This window comes from Centruroides sculpturatus, unplaced genomic scaffold (genome assembly GCF_000671375.1).
Source record: "Centruroides sculpturatus isolate CEXI.00-Female unplaced genomic scaffold, Cexi_2.0 scaffold1214, whole genome shotgun sequence".
Lineage (NCBI taxonomy): Eukaryota > Metazoa > Arthropoda > Arachnida > Scorpiones > Buthidae > Centruroides > Centruroides sculpturatus.
The window spans coordinates 166,944-176,099 of NW_019385996.1; the positions used below are offsets into that span (position 1 = coordinate 166,944).

The 9,156-nt window shown below is 34.6% G+C and overlaps 1 long non-coding RNA gene across 1 annotated transcript; it reads left to right on the forward strand.

Annotated features, from left to right (window-relative positions):
- The first annotated feature begins 4,603 nt into the window (after nt 1–4,603).
- Nucleotides 4,604–6,454, forward strand: LOC111612996. Its single transcript, XR_002754707.1, has 2 exons — nt 4,604–4,856; nt 5,870–6,454. It is a non-coding gene; the product is annotated as an uncharacterized LOC111612996 (long non-coding RNA).
- The last annotated feature ends 2,702 nt before the right edge of the window (nt 6,455–9,156 follow it).

The following is a 9,156-nucleotide window of genomic DNA, read 5'->3' on the forward strand; positions in this document are numbered from 1 at the left end:
ACTGAAGTACTAATACTTCACGAAAATAACAATTTTCGTGAACTATTAGTACTTAAGTATGTAAAAATTTATTACATTTCATGTTGTATGAGGGTTTACCCATTTCTCGAACCGTGTCAGAGTGAATCCGTGTTATAAAAGTACCGTGTTATACGGGGGATGGTACCAATTCTCGAACCGTGTTAGAGCGAATCCGTGCTATAGAAGTGCCGTGTTATACGGGGGTTACCTGTATTTTACTTTTCTGGATATTATATAGAACAGGGAAAGTACGGCGATCGGTCAAAAACTGACTCCCTCCAAAATTTTTACATTTTTTGGAATCGGGACCTTGAAACACCCAGATATGCAAAAATTGGAAGATTCCTGTATGGATTTTGTTCATCCATTTGGTAACTTAATAACTCGCGTGCCTTTCTTCGAAAATTTCTGTAATTTGACAGGGAAGTTCGCTTATTAGGGGGATCGATGCTATTAAATTTCGGCGGTTAAAGGTCCAGGGGATGGGAAGATGGAAGGGATAGTGTGTTAATGACGATTTTACTCGTTATTAGCATCTATAATTATCTATAAAACTTGTCTCCACCCTGAAAATTAAGCTTTTTGTTATTTTATAATAATAACTTAAATTTTTTTTACATTATTAATCTGGTAACAGATGGCGCCACGCGCAATTTTAATTGTTGCTGGAAAAAGCGCAATTCGTTGCTGCATTTTGTTATTGGTTTAATGTCGGTGTATGTTTTCAACAGTTTTACGCAAAATGCATAAAACTTTTGCGCACAGGTACACGGCAAGGTGACAGGTGGGCCATCTACCGAGGGAGGATGCCTCCCGGGGGCCCTGTAAGGGAAACAGGCCTATTTAGATGTTACAAGAGTGAAGAAAATCCGGAAAGCTCTACGTGGCCGGGCACGAACCCACGACCAACTGCCTGGTTTTTATCTGGTTAGCCGAAATTTTGGTCGGTGGCCGGAGCGCAGCCCTAGAATTAACCCACCTCTATTATAAATGACCTATTTAAAATATTTGGAAATATTCTACATTAATTACAATTTAATAAAGTACTTTAAATGCTTTTTTTTAAGCAAGGTAAGTACAACTTGTTTAAATTATCGTGTACACGAGCGTACATTGATACAGTGCTCCCGAAATTCGTGGCATTGGCACTCGAGAGAGAAACACGTACGGGCATCTCTAACTAAATATAGAATCCCGTATTTGAAATTATCTGTAACCGTAAACAAAATGGCGATATTGAGTACGTAACGTAAATATTTAAGTATAATAATCGGTATGCTATCTTTTGTAAATATTTCTTACGCAGCGTGTTTAATATAATTAACAGAAATATTTTGAAGTTGGTAATGAATAAAATTTAAATGTTTTGGTTAAAAATTAAAAAAATAATAATTACGATTCATTATCAACCATAATAATAATAATAATAATATATATATATATATATACACACACACACTGCACTATTGTTAACTCGTAATTATAGTAATATTAAAACAGTAAAATTTAATATGGAAGGTCTTATTGCAGGCAATTATGACTCCAGCCTACTGGGGGTCCTAGATCGCATCGATGACCACCCCAGGAATTTTTCGTGGGCGGTGGGTTTCATCCCTCCACTCCATTATGGGCTAGGTGGTGAGGGATGACCACCTGGCCCATAATGGAGCGTGGTGAGGGACAGCCATAACGGTGAGGGCTTTTACCATGCCATGAAGGGTATGACGAAAGGTTTACTTGGCGGAGAGTCAAAAAATGAAAAAAATAATTATAACAATTGGTACATACCAATAACTGTAAACCGTTCAATTGTTTACGACGGCTTCAGAACTTTCTGCTTGGAGTGAACACTGATACACGATTTTATATTAGTAGACAAGTGGGAAAACAGAAACAGTTCAGAAGTATTTGTTTACTTAACGATAAAGGAAATTCTTCTCTAAGTAAATTCTATAATCGCATAGTTCTAAACGGTTCCGAATTCGTTTACGAACATTCCAACACTCGGAAACGAACGCTTAAAATATTAATTGTGTGGTAAATCTTGGAAAATATTTCGTATATTGTCGATTAGAATCGTAGACTTTTAATGATATCGGGCATAAAAATCCAATGTTTCTTTTGCTATTTCTGTATAAACATCTTTTAGGCGTCGTTTAGGCTTCACGAGTAATTGACGATACGGAAAGAATTTTCTCAATTAAAATCTTATATAAACAAAATACAGTATTAAATTTATTTATGAAGCTAGTCGCATGCCAGCACCCTTTTCTAAATTCGAATTTATTAGAATTTGTGTACATTGCATAACTGTGGCATACACAGGAGTAGATATTATTTTTAAACATTTTTTCGTTAAGAAACTTTCGGTTTGGTTTCGCTTTGGTTTTATTCGTGTGGGGCAACGCGACACGTGGGCGAGCTGCGAGAGGGAGGACTTTCCGCGGTAAACTGCCCCTTTTACGTGTAACGAACGTGAAGAAAGCATCACTGGTGGGCTCCAAACTTTTGGCATTTGGTAATTCTAAATGTTTCAAATTCTTTTTCTTTGGATAATTGGGTCATGCAATGTCCCGACATCCAGAGACGCCCGGAGGGTGGACAAAAGGATCAAATTGCCCTGGGCCCTAAGAGATTTCTTTTAGGGACCTACGTAATTGTTTTTCATTACTTCCTTTAATTTAATATAATAATTTAATTTACTACAGGGCTTTCAATACGTATTTTACCTCGGGCCCGCTTACCCTATTGGCCACCATGACGACAGCTATGAGGATATTTAAATTCATAAAGTTGCAGCGTTTGGAACGAAACTTTGCTTTTAATTTTTAATATTTTTATTTAAAAAAAAGATACGAAAGTTTTTTTTTAATTATTGAAAAATTCGTATTGTTGTTTTAAATTCTTGCCGCTAGTCGGCGGTATGACTATGATTTTGAGGTTCCTGCAATGAATTATTGGAGGCCTTATCGAGCAAAGCAGATTGAAAATCAATTTTTTTTTTTTTCAATCCTCCTTTCTGTATATTTGAGGGCAGAGAAAACGGGACTTCAAAGGCATCACACTGCGGCTCTGAGGTACTCTAGGTCGTAGCCACCAGGAATTTACAATGAGGGCTATGTCGGGCCTAGCCAAATTTATCTCAAGCCGGGGGGAAAGGCTCTCTTAGTGTTGGGCAGGTTTTCTTCACGCGTCTAACGCCAAATCGGGGCCAGTTTTCCCATAGAAATCCACAAGGGAGGCAGTTGCTGCTTTGTCTCATCCTACACAACAGCAAATTTTTCTCGAAAAATCATTAAACGAATTTTATGATTTTGTAAGATGGTTAACTAAATATGGAGATGCGTTAACTAAGCATCACCATATTTAGTTAATCACACACCACATTTGCATTCGGGAAGCTTCTGAAAACGGGACGACACCTCGCCACATCCTGCAATTATGGCAACTTCGTGGAAGAAAGCTAAACGTTGTAGCCACTAGTGAAAGGAAACTGCATATTATTATTTTTTTCTGTGAAGAATTAGTAAAACAAAGATACACAACATATTTTAACAGGTAATTTTTTAAATTTTTAGTTATTATATACCTATATATAACAGTTATTATTTTACTTCTTTATATATAAACAGGGGCGAGTTATCCTACGGGCAAAAACGGCAATTGCCAGGGCCCCCAACAACTGGGGATGCCAAGCCAATCTTTTATAATAAAGTATTTCTCCAAAAAATTCCCCCCCCCCGAAGTCTGTAAAGTCAACACTATACACGGGCCCCTAATTCAAATTTGCCTGGGACCCACGGAGCTGTAACNACAAGACTGCAACAGATACTGATTGAGGATCATTTAATATTATTCAGTTAAAGAATCAAAATTTAAGAACTAATTTTTAATTGGATAGATTGCAGTTTCTTAGAGTGAAATACTGTATATCTCCAAATAATAAAATAAAAGTTAGAAAATTATCTTTTGCAAGCTAAATTTTTTCAAACTTGCATTGTATTTGTATCAGACTGGAAGTCTGCAAATGTTTAATGTTGACATCTGTGCCATTTGTAAGAAATGAGAAATGCTGTTTTGCCATTCTGCACAGTGGCATAGCTGAAATTTATCTCGACTTCCTCCCGGTGCCATTTTTCAACAAGATGGGGCCCTGTCCACTTTATGATTCAGATATGACAATTTTTGAATGGCATTTTCCTGACAGCAAATTGGAAGAGAAGTCAAACCACTCTTATTATTTCTTAGTTCATCATATTATTAGCATATCCACTTATGAGGAGAGTAAACAAGTCTAATATGTATCCATGGTTATTTATAATACATTTATTAACAATATATTTATAATACATAGTTATATGTATCAATATTATAAATGTATTGTTCAGAATGAGTAGATATTTCAGTTAAAAGAGTGACATCGCTTTTCCATATTGTCTTCTACTATAACTTGTTTTGTTTTGAGATTGCAACTAATATCAAAAGTAGTTATACTTTTGATATTAGTTGCAATCTCAAAACAAACATAAAATTTTCTTTTAAATATCATGATTCATTATAAATCACTTGTAGCAAAATAATGCAAATAAATTCAATGGCAAGAATATGACAGATTTTAATTAGAGACAATTTGGTAATTAAGCATTATATTTGCATCCAGTTTAAATGCAATAGCAAAAGAGGCAATTTATAGCAGTGATTATTTATTATTATTTATCTTTATAGAGAAGTAAAAGATCCGAGATATTTAACAGAGAAAATATCTACCAAAGCTGCGAAAGAAATGTACGAACATACATTGAAGATCGAAAGTGAATATAAACACATTATAAATGGTAAGTAATTTTAATTAAGTCTTATATAAACATTTTTTTATGCAACCATTTCTTTCCACAAACAGTATAGTGTTACATTTTTAGCATATATACAAGTAATTGGTTGATAAAATTTAAATTACAGTAAAAGTTCTCTAACTCAAAGCTCCAAGGAGCAGGAAAAAACTGAGTCAGACAACAATAGAAGCAAAGCATGCTGATTCTGAATAGATCTTTCTCTCTTTTGCATAACATGCAAAATCTTTGATAGGCTGTTTAAAACAAATAACCCTTTCAGTAAAATGTTTAATGTAACTAATGGAATCAAGCAGTTTTGCAGGTACATCTAGTCGAGATAAAGCGAGATCCTCTCACTTTGAGGACTGAAACATTGACTGAAAGTGGGTGTCGAAAAGTAGATACAACTAAATGCCTGAGAATTTCATGGAAATTCGACAATTATGATCACTTTGATAGAATAAATCTGTTCAAAGTTATCCTAATTATCGAATTTCCATGAAATTTCCATGAATCAACTCAAGGAAATTCAAGATGGAGATGTTAAATTCCTTTGCCATTCCACAGAAACCTATGGAATGCTTTGTTTTTCTTGGAGTCAAAGAAATATTCCAGTTACAGAAGTTTTACTGTGTTATGGTTAAAATCAATTAAGTGAAACTAGTTAAGCTTGAAATACATTATGCAATAGTTCAAATGCATTTGATTTTATACTAATTTGATAAAACCTTTTAATTAAGAATCAAAAAAATACTATGATGATATAAAATGCCCCATTGTCCCAGCTAATGTTAAACAATTTGGATAATTGTTTTTTAATATTATAATTTAGTTGTTGTTGATAAGAATAAAATTAACCTAAAAGACAGGATGTGTTTCTGGTAAAAATTCTATAGAAACTTTCTTTCCTATAAAAATCTGAAATATAAGTAAGTTTAAAACGATTAAGTTTATCATTCTTTGACATTTTACCGTAAATTTATTAAATGCACATTTTTAAGAAAGATTCTTTTCAGCTGTGATTCCCGGTTCGAATTTGGCTTACATGTGCACACAAATTAAAACGTGCGTCGAAGACGAGCAGAGTAAGACTTTGTGGGTGCCTTGTGGAAGTCTCTAACTACTCCCTATTAATTTAAAACCTTTCCCCAGTGATTTTAATAATTAAGGACGAGACCATTTTCTTTTAGAAAATAGAAAGATTAGAATATTCCATTCATTTGACGAAAGAAAATCAATGGAATTTGGAACGGATCCTCTTTTGGGCTGTAAAAAATCATTAACAGTATTCGAATGCTATTCTTATTTTGATAAGTGAATGTTAAACATAAAAAAAAAAGACAGACAATAAAAACTTTCCGTGTCACGTGATTCAACGTTTGCATAAATGCTATTTGAAGATACGACGAGTATAAACGAATAGTTTTTATAATCCCTCGAATTTGTGTGATCTTCCCTTTTTTTATTGGTGCAATGAAGTTCCTTGTAAATTAAATGTCAAATTTATAGTCAGACTATTTTACAACAGATCTATGTCCTGCCACACGACTCAAATTGGTTGTAAATATTATTATTAAATAAAGTTTTAATGAAGTTTTAAATCGTTTGTGGACTCCTGATTGGTACGACGAGGGATGGAATTCTTTTATTATATTCGTACAGGTCTGCGTAAACGGTACACCGGGTTCAAAATTAAATATACTCTTTTTTATCTCCTTTCAAACTTTGACTTATTTATTTATTTTCTCGAATAAAATGGAATTACAATTTTAATATATTTTTTTTATTATTTCCCAGTTGTTGTGTATAACAAGGGAAAATATGGCGAGCGCCTCCCAGATTCTTACATTTTTTGGATTCTGGGTTTCATTCAACCTGTTTGAAGACTAATAAATCCCGTGCCTTTTGTCGGAAATTTCTGAAATTTTTCTGGGAGGTTTGCGTATTAGGGGATCGGTGCTACTAAATTTTGGTGGTTAAAGGTCGACGGGGGTGGAGAGATAAAGGGGTCGTGTATATCTCCAGTAGGGTCGATCTAATGACGATTTTACTCGTTATTACCATAATTTTTTTTATAAAACATCCCTACCCTCGAAATTAAGAATTAATAATACGAGATTTTATTTAAAAACTTTATAACAGATGGCGCCACATACAATTTTAACACTTGCGGGGAAAGTTAGGTAACTGTGGTGGATTTTTAAATAGATATTTAACTTATTCACAAATAAAATGGCACAAGCTTTACACGTAGATACATAACGCGGAATTAATATACTTTTCGAGAGGATTATACCCAAGTAAGTGCGCTTAAGATTGATCAATTTAAGCCTGTGTTGTGTCGTGCTAAATACAATTCGACCGCATCGTTAGCAATGTAAAAAAACAGGAATTTTCATAATGAAATTTTAATGGACTCGAAGATTACGCGAATTGATCGAAAGATATGTAATTAAGCGATGAAATTTAAGCCAGAAAAAAAAAAAACATGAGGTGACGAGGACGTCGTTAAAGAACAATTAGAAATATTGTTTTCTCGGAATAAAATTGAAATTGTGTTTCGTAGTCGCAATTACTCGAAACGTATCGATTAAAATGACGAAATTTCTAACGAGACAATTAAAATTTCTCATGGTCACGGTTCGCGTGACAAAGTTTCACACTTTACCGGTAACCAAAGTGAAAAAAATAAAAAGAATCCTTAGTTTGAAATTCCATGGTATTTTACTCGTTTTTATAGGTTAGGTATGGTAAGTGGGCACCCGCAGAGGGGGGCAAACGGGGCACTTGTCCCTCCCTGGGATCGAGGGAAAATTCCCAAATTATAATAGAAACCGTGGAAGGTACTATTGGACCTGACATCGATGCAACACACTATACTATAATCTACTGGTGAAAAAACCCGCAGAAATTAGTTACGTCAATAAACTTTAGTTTCCTTTCATCCTGGAAAATTTTCTGCGGATCCCCCCGTGGTTATGTATAATAAATATGATTATTTAATTAGTGAGAGCGACCTAAAAAGGCTATGATTTAGAATTTGTCACTTAATGGAAGTTTCAATTTGCGACCTTCTAGATCAGTTACACTCTTTTTGTAAGTGTCGAATGGAAAATGACCCGAAGGTGAGTTTTGCTGACGTCACAACGTTGCGTCAGTCTCGCTCTTCTATTCGGTCTCGTAAGAGGAATTTTTTTATGGTGACGTCAAACGTCGGATTTGCCTTTAGAAGACTCGTGGTAATTACCATCTACCTGCGAGATGCGGCATAAAAAGAGCTGGTTTCGATCCAATTGTATTGAAGAAATTCGAAAAAAAAAAAATGTCAAGTAAATGATGGACAGTTACTATAAATATTTCTTCATTTTACGTACTGTATCTGTACGTGAGATATTAAATGATGTTTTCTAGACATTGTCACAGAGAATGACGCTTTGTGAAAATGAATAAACTTAAATATTGACTCTGCTTACAGTAAAATTAAGGTTTATCGGCACGTAAATAACTCTAAAATTAATTTTAAGGGTTATTCTTAAAATTTTGTAATTTTGTAATTCATTCAAATTAATTAAAATTGTAATTTGAATGAAAAAAAAATCATACATACAGTTGAAGTTCGTTAATCCGACGTGCTACAGAGCACTGGTGTTGGTCGTGGGTTCACGCCTGATCACGCGGAGTTTTCCGGGTTTTTCTTCACCTTATTAACACCTAAATAGGGGCCAGTTTCCCTTAGAAACCTCCCAAGACAGATCTCCTCGACGTAAACAAATAAACCAACCTAATGGTAATTACGTCATTCGTCTTTTAAATTATTACTTTATACAGTACACTAAAGCAGATCTGTCCAACTTATCATAGCCCGCGGGCCATATTTTCTTCACCAAACATTTCGAGGGCCAAGAAGGTTGGTGATGGCTAATTGGTCGGCCGGGAATCACGCCACGTGACATTTGCATAGTGCTACGGTCTGTAAGCACTAATTGGTCAGCGAGTCCGATGTTGACGCTATAAAAACGCGACAGTTCGACACACCGGATATACGTCACTCTCGTCTAAGTTCGACTTGGGAATTTTTTTGTTCAATAATAAATGTGAATTCTTCTTCCTGGAAAAAATAAGACCTAGCGCATTTTTCAGAGCAAAAATTAATATAAGACACTGTCTTATTTTCGGGTAAACACGGTAGTAAAATAATTTTAATATTAATAATAATAATTTAGTAACATAAATTTATTCATAGTAAAATGTACTCGCGGGCCGTAAAAATTATTTGGCGGGCCGCCAGTTGGACAGCGCTGAT